This window comes from Schistocerca nitens, chromosome 5 (assembly GCF_023898315.1).
Source record: "Schistocerca nitens isolate TAMUIC-IGC-003100 chromosome 5, iqSchNite1.1, whole genome shotgun sequence".
Lineage (NCBI taxonomy): Eukaryota > Metazoa > Arthropoda > Insecta > Orthoptera > Acrididae > Schistocerca > Schistocerca nitens.
In genome coordinates, this window is record NC_064618.1 from 102,473,369 (window position 1) to 102,490,565 (window position 17,197).

The window sequence follows — 17,197 nt, forward strand, 5'->3', positions numbered from 1 at the left end:
TGAAACATCAACTTTACACATGAGCATTAAAATAGAACAGAATTACTAATGTCTAACATCTTTACAAAGTAAATAACATATTATCAATGCAAATTATATTTGAGGATAACAGTATTCCTCATCATAGTGAATGTAGCTTAGTATTAGAAAAATTCTACAACATAAGTCTTATCAGATATACATATAAATACAGGAAAAACATAAATACACAAGGGAACACAAACACATAGGGGGATAACACAATGGAAAGGACAGGGTTCGTTTTCAGTGTAACTTTTGGTACTGCAGTATATTGCGAACAAAACCTTTTCTTTGTTCTTGGAGATCTCCCTTCGTTCGTCATTATTCCCAAAAAGTCCTATCTGTACCTCTTTTCTGTATTTTTTTCGTATAACTTCTAAATGCATTTCTTCCAATTCATCACAACGCAGTCTCTTATATAGTCTACCCCCGCTTAAGCTAACTTAAATCTACTGAGCTCAGACATTAAACTAAGGGACGAGGCAATGCAGCAACACATAAAACAATAAACGCAAACAGCAATGACAAAAATTGCAGATTTGCAAAGGAAGCAGCATTTTAGAAATTAGCAAAGCAATTGTAATATTACAACTAATCTAAGGTAATGTGCAACAAATAATAACAAGAAATCATTAGTAAAACTGGCTTAACAGAATAATACAAAGTCAAATTCAATAACACTATGCCTGGCAAACAGCAGCAACTTATACCTAAACATGACATAGCTCAAGCAGAAAAATATTACAGTAAAGACAACAATGCAGATAAGGGAAATGTATAATCACATCTTAATGTCTAAGTAATTAAAGTGGTGCACCACAAAAACTAATTCTAGAAAAGATTACTAAGTACTAGAAAAGAAAATTATGTATGCAGTTCCTGTGAAGGTAAATGCCCTTTTTTTGTGCTCCCTCATTTATGTAAAAAAATTATTATTTACTCGATCTGTAGACAGAAAATATTTACATTAATACATCTATAAAATTTTATTTTTACCAATGCTGCAGTGCAGCTAGAAACTAGATATTAAATGAAATAAGCAATTACGCAAACCAAAGCATAAAAATATCATTCAATAGTCATGTGACATTTCATAAGTTAGAAATTCTCTCAACTCTCGTAGAAAGATGCTTGTCGTAATCAGGTGTGCAGATGTAAAAATATTTCTCGTCATTTCATTAGGCATTTCTGTCGCCATATGGCATTTCTCTCAACTAGCACGACAATAGCCGTGAAATGTTGCGATGCTTTCTACAAAGGAACGTCAAGCGAGGATAATGGCCCCCCCTTTTTTTTTTCTCCACCTAATGGCTGTTTCTCCAGGTGGCTGGCACAGGTGGCCGCTCACAACGAATTACGTCTCGGTCACTTACCTCTCATCCCGGAATATTTACGACAGCAGTTTTCGCTACAGTGACTCATATAAAAATATTTCACAGGTCAAGAATTTGGATTACAAATCTGTAGAAACAAAATCCTATAAATATAACAGCGTCCAAAAAAATTTTCGTCGGCATTGTGATACATTCACGCATTTACACACATTTCATAATTCTAAAATACGATTCTTGGTTTCCAACATCCTTTTCCACAAAGCAGAGTCCCTAAATCACTATTCATTACTCCTTACCTTATTACACATATATATATATCGTCGACACATAATCAAATTCCTCATATAGCATCAGCTTCTTGACCATAAACATACCTCAGCAGCATAATACACATCGTCGTCGTAATAATAACATCATAAAACCTCAGTCAAATCTCAAAAACGTCGTAGCTTCCTCCAATAATTTCAAAACCTAAAAAAATTCTCTGCTCATTTCAATAGTGTCATCAACCTCAAACGTACTTTAAAATCATGATCCCATACCAAATACATCATTCAAAGCTCTCATAGTATCACAATGGTTCCGAAAAAAATATGAACATTTCACGAAGTACAGACAAAATACAATTTCGTAAGTGTGAAGTTATCCACCTGTGTAATTACGTAAACATGTGTCACTGATGCAGTAAAAAATGTTTGTCTCTCTCAGTTAAATGATCTGATAGCTGTGTAATACTGTGTTGGAGAAATATGGTACCGATGTGTAAAGTTGTATAAGCAAATACCATATTAGCTAGGGTTCCTTGTGGTTGCCACACACATGGTACACAAAGTAAGCGTGTACCCCCCTGAGGATAAATGTAATTATACCCTCAGGTGTTACAAATTACAGCAATGGAATGAAATGTATCTCGGAAAACTTTCTTTGTAATTCAAAAATCTTTAAAAATAAATGTTTTAAGTACAAAATTAATCACTGAAATACGTGTCCTGTAGCGCTAAACTGTGCGTCATGTTGTAAGATAATCTCTGTGGAAGTCTTGTAGTTATCGTCCTCCGAAAGCTAAGTTCTGCAGAAGTCAATGTACTTACCTGATGATACACAAAAGTGAAATGCTTTGCGTATAGATATCTTAGTTATTACGCTTATTGTTGTTATGAAGAAAGTACTGTGCTGTAACGTATTGTTGTGCTACGGAAAAGGCTGCCTCATAGTTGCTATACCACAAAAGTAACTACTAAAACATGTTTTACTTTCCAGAAGAATTCAGAAAAACTGTGCAGATATAAAACAGATACACCGCAAAAGCAACAAGGTGAATTGTGTCACACATTAGTAGCATCGTGATATAGTCGTGTAGCTGTCAAATAAACTAACCACTGTGTCACCTGGTATCTCTCAGAAAGCACCTTGAATCCATAATGTATTTGCAAGTAAACCAAAATGCTGCATTAAAAAAAAGCAGATTATCTTTCAATAAACGGTTTTACATGTGAAATGTGGTGTAAACCTTTGCTCTTCCTAGTACGCAGAGTTTCAACTTCAACGCAATTATCATGTGGTATACGTCGGTAAAGAATACTGGAATTTTTCTCAAGGTTAGCGCCTGTGTTATTTTTCTCGGAGCCAGTGGGCGCACGCGGCTGCCTGCTGTGCGAGTCATTGTCTGTTTCTTTTCTGGCGCGCGTCGTTATTCGGATTAGGAGACCGAACTTCTACAAATTCGCCTTGCCGAGAGGGCCCAGCTCTGTTTGAATCCCGCCAGTTCTGATGCAATTCAGGTCTGTCGTTACGATCACATCGTCTGTCGTCATGTCGGTAGTTTCTGTGGTTTCTTTCTTGTCGGTTAAGTGGTGGAGAATTTCTCCCTGAATCGTAACTGCGCGCTGGACCGTTGCGTCTAAAGTTATTCTGTCCCTCGTAATAATAATTGTTTTGGTTCCCATATTGTCTGTTTCTCTGATTGTCTCTGTGATAGTCATTACCGCGGAGAGGTGATCTTTCCCTGTAATTATTACTACTCTGCCAACGGTTGTTATACGGGTGGTGTCTGTTTCGGTCACGATTTGTGTTGTGAGAATAGCCTTGTCGCGTCCAGTTATTATTTCTTTCATCGCGGAATTGCGACGGATGTGATCTGTAATTGTTGTGCTCGTGCGTTCCGCGATTGTCAGTGTCAATTTCTAGTTCTTGTAAGAGTCCTTGAAATGCTTCAATGTCGTCTTTGCAACGTCCTGCCAAAATAATATGTCGCAAATGTTCAGGCAGTTTGATTAAGCAAATGCGGATGAGTTCTGAGGGGCTGTATGGGTTTGACAGGTACTGATTCTTGTGCAACATGTCTTCAAAATATTTCACAAGACTGGAGAATTCAGATTGTTCGAAATGTTTCATCATTATGATGCCATGTTTTACTCGGTCTTGTGTGGCTTGAGACCAATATGCTGAGAGGAAGGCATGGTAAAATTCTCCTTCACTATGACAATCGTGAATGACCGAACGCATTCTTACAGCTGGTTCATTCTCTAAATAGCCACACATAAATTCTAATCTGTGTTCTAATGACCAGTTGGGGGGAAAACAATGAGAGAATTGATGGAGCCACGCTTGTGGATGAATGTCGTTGGCAGAATTTTTAAACGTTTTGAATTTACGTGTAGTAATGAACAGCTTATAGTCAAAGTCATCATGTCGGCGAGTCGCATATCGGTCATTGTTACGTCGTGTCGGCGGTTCCATCTCAAAATTCGGTGTGCCTTGCCAATTTCTTTTATAATTTCCGAAGTGTCCTGTGTCATTATTTTGTGGTTGTTCCGTATTTCTATGTCCCTCTTCCTGTATTGGAGCGCGAGTGTCCACTGAAATATGTAATTCTTGTATTACTTGTGCCAAATGATCTTGTACTTCGCGGATTTCTCTTTGGTGTTGCGTATTAATTTGATTTTGGTTTTGTTTGAATTTTCTAATTTGTTCATACTCTTCTGTGTCAGTGAAGGCTACAGGTCTTGTGTCATTCAGATCATCATCTACCTTTGTAGATAAGTTAGTGACCTGATCCGAAAGTTCGCCTACTTTCTCCGATAGTGAACACATTTCCTCAGTGTGTTTTTCTGAACCAAGTTTCAGAGTGTCCATTTGTGTTGAAATCGAATCTACTGTGTCCTTCAAGTTTTCCTGAGTTTTTGCAAGTTGCATAACCGTATCGGTAGATGCAACTGAGTCAAATTTAGCTTGCTAGGTCTCATGATTTTCATGAACAGTAGTTTGCAGTTCTTTTATGGCTGCTTCGTGATTCTGTAGTGCATTTTCATGACGCGAAAAAATAGGTTGGAAATGCTCACAAATTTGTGTTTTTACGTCATTACAGACTTTTTGACATTTCGATTCAATGTGATGTAACTCAGTAGTTAAATCTTCACGTGTTTGTTCAACTGTGGAGTCTAACTTTTGAAGATTTTGTTCCATTTGTTTCTGATTTTGCTCAATTGTGTCTAATTTTTGAAGATTTTGTCCCATTGCGTCTAACTGTTGCTGTGTTTGACTCTGATTTTGTTTCATTTGCTGCATTAATTGCAATAATAATGTGTTAGTGTCTGGAATCTGTTCCTCTACACTTTTCGGCAGTGCATTTGCACCGGCAACATTCACATTTTGACAAGCAGAAAATGTGTCTTGACTCATTTGAGAAAACGGTGAGGACCCAAAACCTGAATCTACAGTATTTGTGAGATCGTCTCGTGTCATTTCGGATTCCTGAGCCGAGCTATTGCCGACCGATCGATCGATAATGCTTCCCTGTTCTCTAATTGTTTCGCTGTCTACACCATTGTTTGCCGCCCGCTCCATTTCCGTATGCACAATTACCAAATTATTACTTTGAACATCAGTTAATTCATTACTCGGTGGCGCTAACACACTGCTTTCGTCTTCGCTGTCATTTCTCAATTTACTTTGGAGCCTAGTGTTACGTTTTTCACACGCCATTTTTGTCACAGCGTTTCACACGACAACACAGAAAAACACAATTTCAAGATCAAAAATAAGAGAACACATTAACATAACACTGAAAATAATATCTAGTTAATTGCAGCTGCGAAATACTTGGTGCAAATCTACATGCATGCCACACCTGTTTTACTGTACAACAATGAAAAACTGCAACTACAAAGGAAATTCTCTCTATAATTACGCGCTAGCAATAAACAAAATCTACACTAATTACACAAACTACAAGAAAAAAAATCAGAAGATTCCAGTGAGGTATCCTCGGCTAAGGGTCGACATATGAAACGTCCCCTTTGAACAAATTTACACAACTGTGCTTAACCTGACGCACAATATTTTTTTAGCGCAACGCGATCTGACTTTCAACACACAATATTTTGTTAGCGCAACGCAATCTGACTTTCAATAATCTTTACAAGAGAATGGCCCTGACTAACATTAAACTATACGTCTCACAAATCACTTACCTCACAAAAATCTTCGCTCTCAAGCTACTGCAATACAGCGAGCGCCACTACTGCCAGCTAAATAAAAGATTCAAACTATGGAAGGCACTAACTACTGATAGGGATAGTTAGCAAATGAAAGATATTAATAGAGAACAAACAATGTATTTTACCTTGATATCATGACAAATTACAAAACTCCGCCATCTCTCTCCCCACATCCACCACTGCTGGCGGCTCACCTCCAACTGCGCAACGTTACGCGCTGTTCACAGCCAGCTGCCTAACACTACAATGGTTGAGTATTACAACAATGCAAAGCAGCCACAGACTGCACACGGCACAGCCGGTGATTTTCATACTGAGGTGGCGTTACCAATAAAAAAACCTAAACATCCTACTTACAGAAGAAACGTGTTTAAGAAAGCATTATATTTGTCATCTATGTTATCGGCACTAAAACCATCCTAACACTCTTGTTCCTTGACAGGGTTTTAAAAAATTTCTATTGCCGTTGAATTAACTTTCCTACAGAGTTCGTAATTATATGTAACATTTGCTTAAGCACAAAAGCCTTTTAATGTGAAACTTTGTGCATCATAGTCTGAAAGGTCATTCACCCATTTACTAACAGAATGACTACATAGTAATGAAGAATGAGTAACAATATTGTGTATGGATGTGTTCACGGGCACCCTAGTTGGAAAAAAACACAGTCTGCATCAGATCTCATGAATTTAGGAGATCTACCAGCATCCTTTTTGAAGTCACCACATATATCTAATTTCTGGTACTTCCTATACAGTGAATGAAGCACTATCTCTAGCTTGGGCGGAAATGCTCTGAAGTCAGAATTAGCGGACCTATAAACAACAACAGTTACAAGTTTAGTTTCATTATGCTTCGTTTACAAGCTACTGGAAACCTGTAAGAGGTCTCATTATGAGACTGAAGACGAATGGCAGCGGCAGTATCATTGTTATACACTACCAGAGTGACTCCAACTGTGTCAATGAGAGATATACAACAGGGCGGCACGCGACTGATGGGGACGCAATTCCTGACGGGCAGCATTTGTGTCATGGTCATGCTGACAAAGTTTTATGAATGTATTTGTAAAAGTATAGGCAGTGGAGATTTAGATGTGCTGTGGTGCCTCTCCTGCTCCAAGTCGGCCCCTCTTAATATATGAATAAGGTACTCGTGGTGGGGTAATATCCACAGAAACCAGTCTCTTATACGGCGGGTATTGCTTTCGCAGCTGTAACCTTTTGCAGCCTTATTTTTCAGTATCCATTCGAGTCGTGCCTAGCAAGCCACGTTTGCAAACCTCAGGAGAGGAGGGCGCGGCGGTGTCGGTATCTGAGACTTCAGCCGCGGCCGGTGAACGCCGAGCCAGCAAGAAGCTGAGAGGTGCGGCGCGGCGCAGGCATTAAAGTAAACCAGATTTCCTTTTGAGAACGCCGCCGCCGGCGGGGGCGGCACGCTTTTTGTGCGCTCGCGTGATATAGGGCATCGCCGCAACACACGTGGCGGGCTGGCACGGCGCCCGGGCCCGGAGATTGGGGGCGAATATAAAGAACGGGCGCGCGTTACAATGGCGACGCCGGCGCCGGCAGACGCAGACGCCATGCACCGGGGCCCGTGGCCCGCTGCGCAGCTCTAGGATATTGCGACCGCGGCCGCGGCGATGGCGCCCCTGAATGGACCCCGTAGCCGCAAAGTGGTTGGAGCGCCGCTGCGCGCCGAACGAGTTCTTTCCTGCGCTCGGCCTCTCCACGGCTCACCCCGCACTCGATTTCTCGCGCTGTCTCTTTGCCTTACGCTCGCACACATACGTGCCAGAGCCCGGATACTTGCTTGGGTCTTCTACGAAAGCCACCCTCCTCGCGAATAGCGACTCTCTAGTGTTACTTTTTCCATACCAAAGATAACGCGCCACGTAACTAGTTTATTCGAGATGTTGTCTCAGTTATGTGGGACAATGAAGATATCAGACATTTCATACCCAATTCTATTCATGACTTTTGGATTTTACGTTATCTACAATGGACAGTAATTTTCTCTTTTGTCTTGAAACGATATCTGGAAAGCATGTAACCTGTAAATCGAAAAAAAAAAGGTTCAAATGGCGCTGAGCACTATGGCACTTGACTTCTGAGGTCATCAGTCCCCTAGAACTTAGAACTACTTAAACCTAACTAACCTAAGGACTTAAAATTAAAAGGAAGCTCAGCGTTGGCCGTAATATTGATGTTTTAATGATAGCAGAATCGATTTTCGATCACATGGTGATCATCTTCAATGCTGTACAATGCGATCACAATAACAGTTACTGTGATCTCAGTTTTGGCTATTGATAACTTGATACCAGTGTCTGAGTTTAATTTGTACAGCACTGAAGATGATCACCATGTGATCGAAAATCGATTCTGCTATCAATAAAAGATCAATATTACAGCCAACGCTGACCTTCCTTTTAATTTAACATATATGGTCGTTGTGCACACAGCACTCCATGGAGTTGCCAATCAATAACCTAAGGACATCACACACATCCATGTCCGAGGTAGGATTCGAGCCTGCGACCGTAGCGGTCGCAGACTGTAGCGCCTGCAACCTCACGGCCACCCCGGCCGGCCCTGTAAATCGTCTTGAGAGTCAGTCAATAATAATTAAGTACTGAAATGTTTTTCCATCTATTGTTGTGTTCAACAAGCTGCTGTTTGAAAATCCAGAGAGACTAAAACATAACGAGATACCAGTGGAAAGTAAAAGAAATTGGAAGTAAGTGCGGAAGGAAATAAAAGGAATTCTACATACCACTCATGCCCTGAACAGTAGTAAAAGTAATATCAAGAAACCTTTTTTTTTAACGATATGTGTTTGTTCTCCAAACAGAACTAAATCACTTTTTACACCTTTGCAAAAGCACGGAGACGGAGAATTAGAAAAAGAGACAGAAAGTCAGAGAGAGCTGTGATAAAATTTTATGATTAACGGAACAGTAAGCTTATAGCATAGCACTCTCCTGTGTCAGTTAATTTTCGACCAAAAAACGCGTACATCTGAAGTGCTGCATTTCACACGCAAAACATAGGTGGAACCCCGTATGGGCACTGTTAACATCGACGTTGCGTCTCTCAAACATAACTTCAGACAGACTTTTCGTATAATACAATTATGATGTCAATGTTGGCAATAATTACCACCTAGTCTGAACTCCAATGTCAGTGCGTTGTAAGGGTTTAATACACGCACATCATAAATTCTGTTTATGATTTTACTCTTGAACATAGTATAAAATAGCAAATGTTTTAAAAGGGCCCTGTACCCACAATACTCACTACAGTAATTGTTTCAGTAGACATTTTTAAATGCAGAACTAGTTCTCTAACACGAGTGCTTTCTGTTATTCAGCGTCCTTAAGGAACGCCTACCCGAAACCAATCTGACGGTGCAAATAAAGTGGCCAGATGTAGCATTGAATACCGAGTTGTCCTTCCGAACCAAAAGCGAGCTGGGTAGGAAGAGATGTCAGAAGAGGAACAATTTAGCCCAGTGACATATTCCCGTTTCATAGTATGTCGAAGAAACTTCGACGCTTTAAGACTCTCATATGTTGAGAAATTAACATGCAACGATATTTTGCGTACCCAGAATATCTTTATAACGTGTCTAACATTTATAGTCCTCTTGGTGTGAAATGAATCATAACTAGTAGACCCAAATAACAAAGCGTATGGGACTCTAGCCTCATTTCGTGTTTTCAGAATTGCATTAAGGTTCACTCACGCCCAGGGTCACATTAAAAGAGTTGCTTTTAGCTGCAACTTTAGTAGCTAGTGGATGTAGACTCAGAAACCAGCCGCGATTATCATGGCTCCTTGTGTAACGTATTAGAAAATTGTTTTGCGGCCAATTATTACAACTTACAGCCTTAAATGTAAGCAGAATTACATACATTTATTCTTAATACGAGTGCATAACACCACACAAGTTACCTGAAGGAGCTAAATTAATGTAGCTTATATTATTTAAGGAAACGTTTCTTTCTCAGAAAAATTCTGCGTTCATCGTCAAAATGTACGCACAATTTTGTAATTTTTTTTAATACGATAACATACCACTGTAAAAATTACTTACAGAAGCCTGTATAATTTACATTACGTTTGCTTACCTTTCATGACTAAATATTTATTGCAAGCTACACGGCTACCGTTGGTTGTGTTTAATGAAACTATGGTACATGAATTTCAATTACTCTCCCATTCTCTCAAGATTTACTCTTTACTTGTGCATATGCAACTTGGGCTTATTCCTGTCACTACTCTCTCATTACTTTCAGTAACGTGCAGGGTATCAACATGCAACACAATATTCACACAAGGGCACTCAAATACAAGAGGGGGGAGGAGCGTCGTTGTTTTCCAGACTAATTGCGTCAGCTTACACTATCGGAAAACGAAGGGAAATGGAGATTACTGAGGGGACTTATGCAACTGCACTGTGACTTACACTGAAATTATGTTTATCACCACTGGGATGGGGCCCCTGAAGAGAGAGAGAGAGGGCTGGCGAAATCTAAACAACGTTAACAAATCTGTGTTTGTTAGGTCATTACTTCATGTCAAGGTATTGAAACAAACTGAAAAAGTATGGGAGATAGGACGCACATGGCCGGAACACTTGGAGTTTATTGATACAAAGACATCTAACCTAGAAAATATCAAATAGTCACTTAAAATATGGCGGAGGGCTATTAAAATCAATATATGGGACTGTAAAATGTTAGGTAACATTTGAATTACTCTCGATGAAGATTCTGCATGAACTATCGCTACACCAGGTTATCAGATATTGCTTACGAAGAAGCATGTTAAAACTGAACGAAAACTCTGCCAAATGGGGATCTCGAATTTCTCCGGATAACTTTTAGAAGTCATCAGAACAGTTTACGACACCCTAAGCCTTATGGGGAAGAAACGACACAAAACTCACAAAATGACTGTATAACAACAGTGTTGGCCTGTTTCTGTTCCCTTTTAACAAACATTTAACATGGCCCAAACACAACTAACATCTTGCGTTTGTGATCGTGAAGTCCTGTTTTCACAAAGAAACTTGCACAAAAATCAAATTTATCCCACAAAAGCCATGGTTAAAATTCATCATCATCACATATCCTCTCAATTCAACAGATCTCACCAGCAAATATGCACGAAATACAGTGCGGTGCTGATGACCAACATTCAACAGTCAGAACCACAATAACTCATATCCCTTAAATCATCAAAATTATCACATTTAAAATTGTCGACGATGATATAATTTATTTTGATACTATTTTCTCACTACATCAGCAAGAGATTCACAAGAGCGTCTGCACTGCAGGCCAGCTAGTCTAACACTATTGAAAACATGGCGGACTTCCGCAGACAACGTCTCCTTGTTGAAACTCTCAAGAGTGCGAAGTCTTCTATTGGCTATGACACACATTAATTCTAGATTCTACAGAACTTCTACGAAGCCCTCAGGCAAACTCTTTGCTTAATTTTGCCCACAGGTTTTACTTTGGCAAAAGCACCATCTTCTGACTATCTTTAGTTAGTCCTTTATCTTCCTATATACTGCACATTCAAACACTATTTGCACTCAAAATTTAGAGAGAAGTTTATATCAGATTCATTGTTGTGAGTCAATCAGGTCGTAAACTTGTGTTTAGAAAGTGATTTACTAAAATATGTATGTGTTCGCGTCATCATTGTCCTACAGTGCGAGGAGAAATCGTTGGACAAACCTAACAATGACCAAAATGTGAGGAGGTACTCTAGGCTGCTTGAAAATGTCTTTAGACTTACAGGCAATAATGAAATCATAAATGTTGGTGTGGACAATCAAGAAAGTACAAATGACAATATACTAAGAAAAACAGATGATTAATATAGAACAGCGGTGCATTTTGTTGTGCAAAATGTCCTGGAATGGGACTTAAAATCAGAAACTAATGCTGATGCTGTAGCGCACAGGTGGTGTCACTAAAAATGTAATTGGAAACCCCATACAACGAGATAAAATGTAAGTAAATATAGATATCAAGACTGCATTTTGCAAGCAACGCACACAATACAGTCGGTGGACAAAAATATGGAAAACGAAAAACACAACACATTAGCATATTTAAAACTGGGTAGGAAACTTGCTGGCAATGAAAAGAGCTTACAGTCGTCTGGGAATGGGCAAATACAGGTCCTGTATGGTTATCGAGGTAATCGTATACCATTTTTTCCTCCAAAATAGTGGCAACTCCAGGCAACAACGATGAATGTGGAGAGTGATCATGCACCTGTCTCTCCAAATTAGACCACAATGGTTCAATAACACAGACATCTGGTGACTGTGGTGGTTCAGGAGAAATGCGGCAAGTCATCCTCACGCTGATAAAAAGCTAGATGATGCGAGCTGGAAAAACAAGGGCTGTGTTGGCTTGGAAGACAGCTTCATGATTGGCGAACAAACACTGTACTACCGGATGGAGTGATGAGCCAGAACGGCCACGTAATGATTGGCAGTGATGCTGTATTGCAGAGTACCCACGGAGCATACGAAAAACCACGATATGGTGCCTAAATCATCAATGAATCCTTGCTATGTTTCAGTCTTGGGACATAAATTCGGCCAGAAGTTAGAGATAGTGTGAAACAAGATTCATCTGACCAAATTTTACTTCCAGTGCTTCATAGTCCAGCTTTTATGGCTGCGGCACCACGTTTTCCTGCTACGGCCATTTGTACAGCGATGAAAGATTCTGGAATTCGAGCTCAGCCTGCAATTCCCTGCGTTCAGGCTGCGCTCGTACTGTTTTGGTGCTGACAGAATTCGCGAGTGCGACGTTCAGTTCTGACAATTGGTGACGTCGTGCTATATTTCGTCACAATTCGCTTCACTTACGGGCAGTCACGATCACTCAAAACACACTTTCATCGACGTCCTGGCTTAACTGACGATGTTTCCCCGTTTTCCCTGTATGCGGTCCAAATCTTCTAGAAACACTATTTCAGCTACCTTTGCTACAGAGGCACCCACGTACGACCGCTAATAATTGGCCAGGTTCGAATTCATTCAGCTCCGACATTATGCGCTCACAGCTAAACTGAACACTGTTCTGAAAACGACTGAACTCTCGTCGTGTTGAGTATATCCCACAGGTGCTGCTCGTGGTCAAAACAACAGCGCAACCTGCTGCCTCCGCTGGAATCTGCATTTATGTTCAAGGATATATTTATCGCGGCGAGTCCATAGAGTTGTCCTGTTGTATCTAAGAATCCTGCATAGTCGGTTCGCAATACAATCAAACAACTCACAAAATGGCTCTGAGCACTATGGGACTTAACATCTATGGTTGAGAGGCACCCACTTGCCTTTCTCATACTGTGGCATCAAGCAGTCAGGCCTGCAAGATGAGTGGTTTGCCAAGCGAGTGGATTCTTCCTTAATTTATCGAGCAACATGAATTCTCGTATCTTACTATTTAGTTACAAATTATCCTCCTGCATGAATAATACGCAACGGAAACACGCATCTGACTATCAGTGATTTATAGAACTCTGACTGCACACTACGCACTGGCAATACCACATTTACTTTTTGTCTTTGATTTAACAGCTTTTATATAAATTCGGGACACTATGACAACATACAATTTAATGAAAAAGGCCACCAATCTCTTTCTATTCACTATCTGATTTATTCCTAAACACACAAATTCTACAACCTACAACAAAATCACATGAGAAATTCCGCCCAGTGGGCATGGCTTTACGTTAGTGAATCTCTATACTATGGTCTCGTAATCTATTTACCGCAACAGTGCACTCCCTGGATCGGATGGTGGACCTTTTATTATACCTCACACTTCGCCTCTCACAATCATCCTCACGAAACTTTCCTCCAGATCGAGCGATACAGAAGGAACAGGCATACCCACAAATCTTTCGAAACTACCTTGCTACCCCCATGCAAAACACACATACCCAAATTACATGACATATACAACACAACAATATGCAATACAACACAAAGAACTGTTACAACATCATCACTTTCCGCTTTCCCACTTCAATCAATATCTATCCCAGTTTCACACGACACTGCCCCACTTTGTAATTCTACTTTCCTACTGTAAACTCTGGAGATAAACGCACGTCTTCCTGTGCAATGCAAGCCAAGTGGCGTTGCTGGAAAAACGGCCGACTCACCTTGATTCTCTCTCAGAGTTTAAATTTAGCGTCGCACGGAATGATATTTCTTAAATACTTCAACTTATGATACACACGCTATTTCTTTAAATATTTCAGCTTATTGTACACACGCTATTAATTCTTAAATATTTCAGCTTATTGTACACACGCTAGTATCTCAACTTATAACTACACGTGGGCTCATTGTGACCGTTGGTTTACTACAATCCCCTTAAAATTACCTGCCTCACTTTGTAATTTTCCCCACAAAAGTTCCTGGGAAAGAGAAATGATTAGTTCTAACTACTCTTAAATATTCCACATCCATACCATGCCTCCACACTTTCATTACGGAGCACAACAAAAAAACAGGTCTTTACAGCAGAAGGTTCAGCGCCAGAGTGCCGAAACATGGCCGTATTCCGGTTCTCTCGCACCTTTGTCGAAGTGGGAGAAGCACCTTGCTACCTTATTGGTCAGCCACATTTCAGACGCTCAAAAGCTCTGGTAACTTCCATCTCTTTGATCTCACCAAAGGTAGCCAAAGGATCGACTCAAAGATGATCATATATTCCCATTCACTATCTGTGGTTAGCAGACGACCATACATTCATTCATTTCACAGATCTCACCAAACTGGATGTAGGGATTTATTTTGAGGGAGTGCACATGTGATCAATTAAATAAATAAATTGTCATTCTTTCCCACACTGGTATCCGGCTTTGCTGTATTAATTGAAATTGAGTTACTTTTACACAAAAAATGTGTTGTTCTGACAAGACTTTCGTACCTATTTTCAATGTTGGGCGGTACTGTACCCTTTCATGGTCATCAGTCCCCTAGAACTTAGAACTACTTAGACCTAACTAACCTAAGGACATCACACAACACCCAGTCATCACGACGTAGAGAAAATCCCTGACCCCGCCGGGAAGCGAACCCTGGAACCCGGGCGGAGGAAGCGCGAACGCTACCGCACGACCACGAGCTGCGGACAAACAACTCACATTAATGAGTTTTAGTGCAAGGAGACAGCTACAAAAACTTAACTTTGATCTGAGATTTCTTGTCGTCCTTTATACATAATCATCCAAAAACTAACTACAGAGATGTGTCACAAGTAAAGGGCGGCACACAAAATAATGTCTTCTTCACAATAGACAAACACTAGTAACACTTCTGGTCCTAGCGACTACTTCGAACACCCCCCAAGGGCTCGGCATTCAGTTGCCGGGTACGGGCTTCACGACCACAGGGCTCCTGAACTGGGGACTGGTAAGCGCCGCCAGTCCCCTGTCACCGTAAGCTCTGGGCATACTTCAGCGACCACCGTGCGTCGCGGCTGTGGAACGTTGTGTGTCTCGGGGAATGGGGATCTTGGCTTGACCGCCCTGATCGCGAGGGTGGAATAAACCTCTATAAACAACCGCTCAATCTCAAGGTGCGCTGCGCGCTGATGGGATGTATGGCTGTTGAAGTGGAACAGTCGTTAGCGGGCAACCACTGGGGTACCTGCCGCACCTCAGTTGTATAAGGCTTACCTAGGCACGCGGGGCTCTGTCTAGGTGGACTTCTAGTTCCCTAGCTGCTCGTGAGACCGAGATGGATCCTTCGACATCCTCTTTTACTCCTCCCAGCGGAAAGGGTGGGCCGCTGGAAGGTTCTAACACCCAGTCTCTCAAGAGGGCTCGTGCAGTCAGTCCGACTCCGGTACTTCTTTGACAAGTAATGTCTTTGGTAACAGAATGCATTCTGGTAATCAGAACGTGTTTCTCATTGTGAAACGGAAGGAAGGTAGTTTCGAGAAGGTTTCGCCCTTCTACATACAAAAGAGTTTGGAGGGAATCTGTGGCTCCTTAAAATCAGTGAAGCACTTGTGTAATGTGACCCTGCTAGTGGAAACTTCCACTCCCAGCAAGCATCTAACCTCCAATCTGCTAAATGCCTTGGGGAGTATGTCATAGACACTGAACTGCACAGCACCTTGAATTATAGCAAATGTGTTGTGACATGCGGGAATCTCGTCGACATTCCCAGGGAAGAACTGCAACGTGAGTGGGCTCCGGAAGGTATCGTTGATGTACGACATATCATGAACAGGGTTGATTGCAATCTTGTCAAATCTGACTTCTTCATTCTGACCTTCAGTAGCACGACACTTCCTGCACATGTTAAAGCTGGCCTCCTTCGTCTTAGCGTGCGGCCTTAGTTCCTGACCACAGTGCGCTCTTTTAAATGCTAGCTTTTTGGCCATACCACTTTAGGGTGTAAAGGCGAAGCGACTTGTGGCAACTGCAGTAAGGCTGCTCATGAAGGAGGTGGTTGCTTGTCTCCAGCCAAATGTATCAATTGCTCTGGGAACCACCCTGTATGGAGTAGAAAATGTCGAATATTTTTAGAGGAACGCAAAGTCCAGGAAATAAAAACAACCAAGTGTATCCCCTATGGTGAGGCCAAAACATTGAAGCTGCTATCAAAGTGGGCTGCCACCAGCCGGGCTCAGCGCTTGTGTCGTCTTCACCTAGGGGCCACTGCTGTCGCTTTGTCATCCTGGAGGGGGGTCAGTGAGCGTCTGATTGGCTGGCATCTTCTCAGAGCCTTCTCTTCTCTGTCTTTCCCGACTGGCGTGCTGGCGAGGATTTTACGCCGTAACATGTCCAATCCCTGACACCCCTTTTCTCCAGTCACTGTGTTGATACTTATTCACTGTGACCATGTCAATATCATTTCTATCTTATGTGACAGAAGGCCAAATGTAAAGTACTCGTAAATGATGATATGCTGTTTTGCAGTACGGCTACGTGTTAAAAGAGTTTCTGTGCTACATTCCTTTCTTTTCCGCCACTGGAAGAAAATAACAAGTACCTTATAATCCCGAGCAACATTTTTCTCCGTGCAGAGAGGCTAATTTCATTAATTCCCTAACACGAACCGAGTCCCGAAACTGGCCGCGCAACGGTAAGGAAGTGGTGAGCTGTCTTGTAGCTAAATACTAAGTAAGGAGCCAACTCTGGCGCGGAAGAAAATCCCGAAGAAGGGGCGCTGAGGAAGAGAGAACATATGCAAATGTGACAGTTAAATTTCAGCTCCGGTGTGTTGCAATGTCAGAATTCTTAATTTGCCATTAGCATATTGCGTGCCGAGATGTAA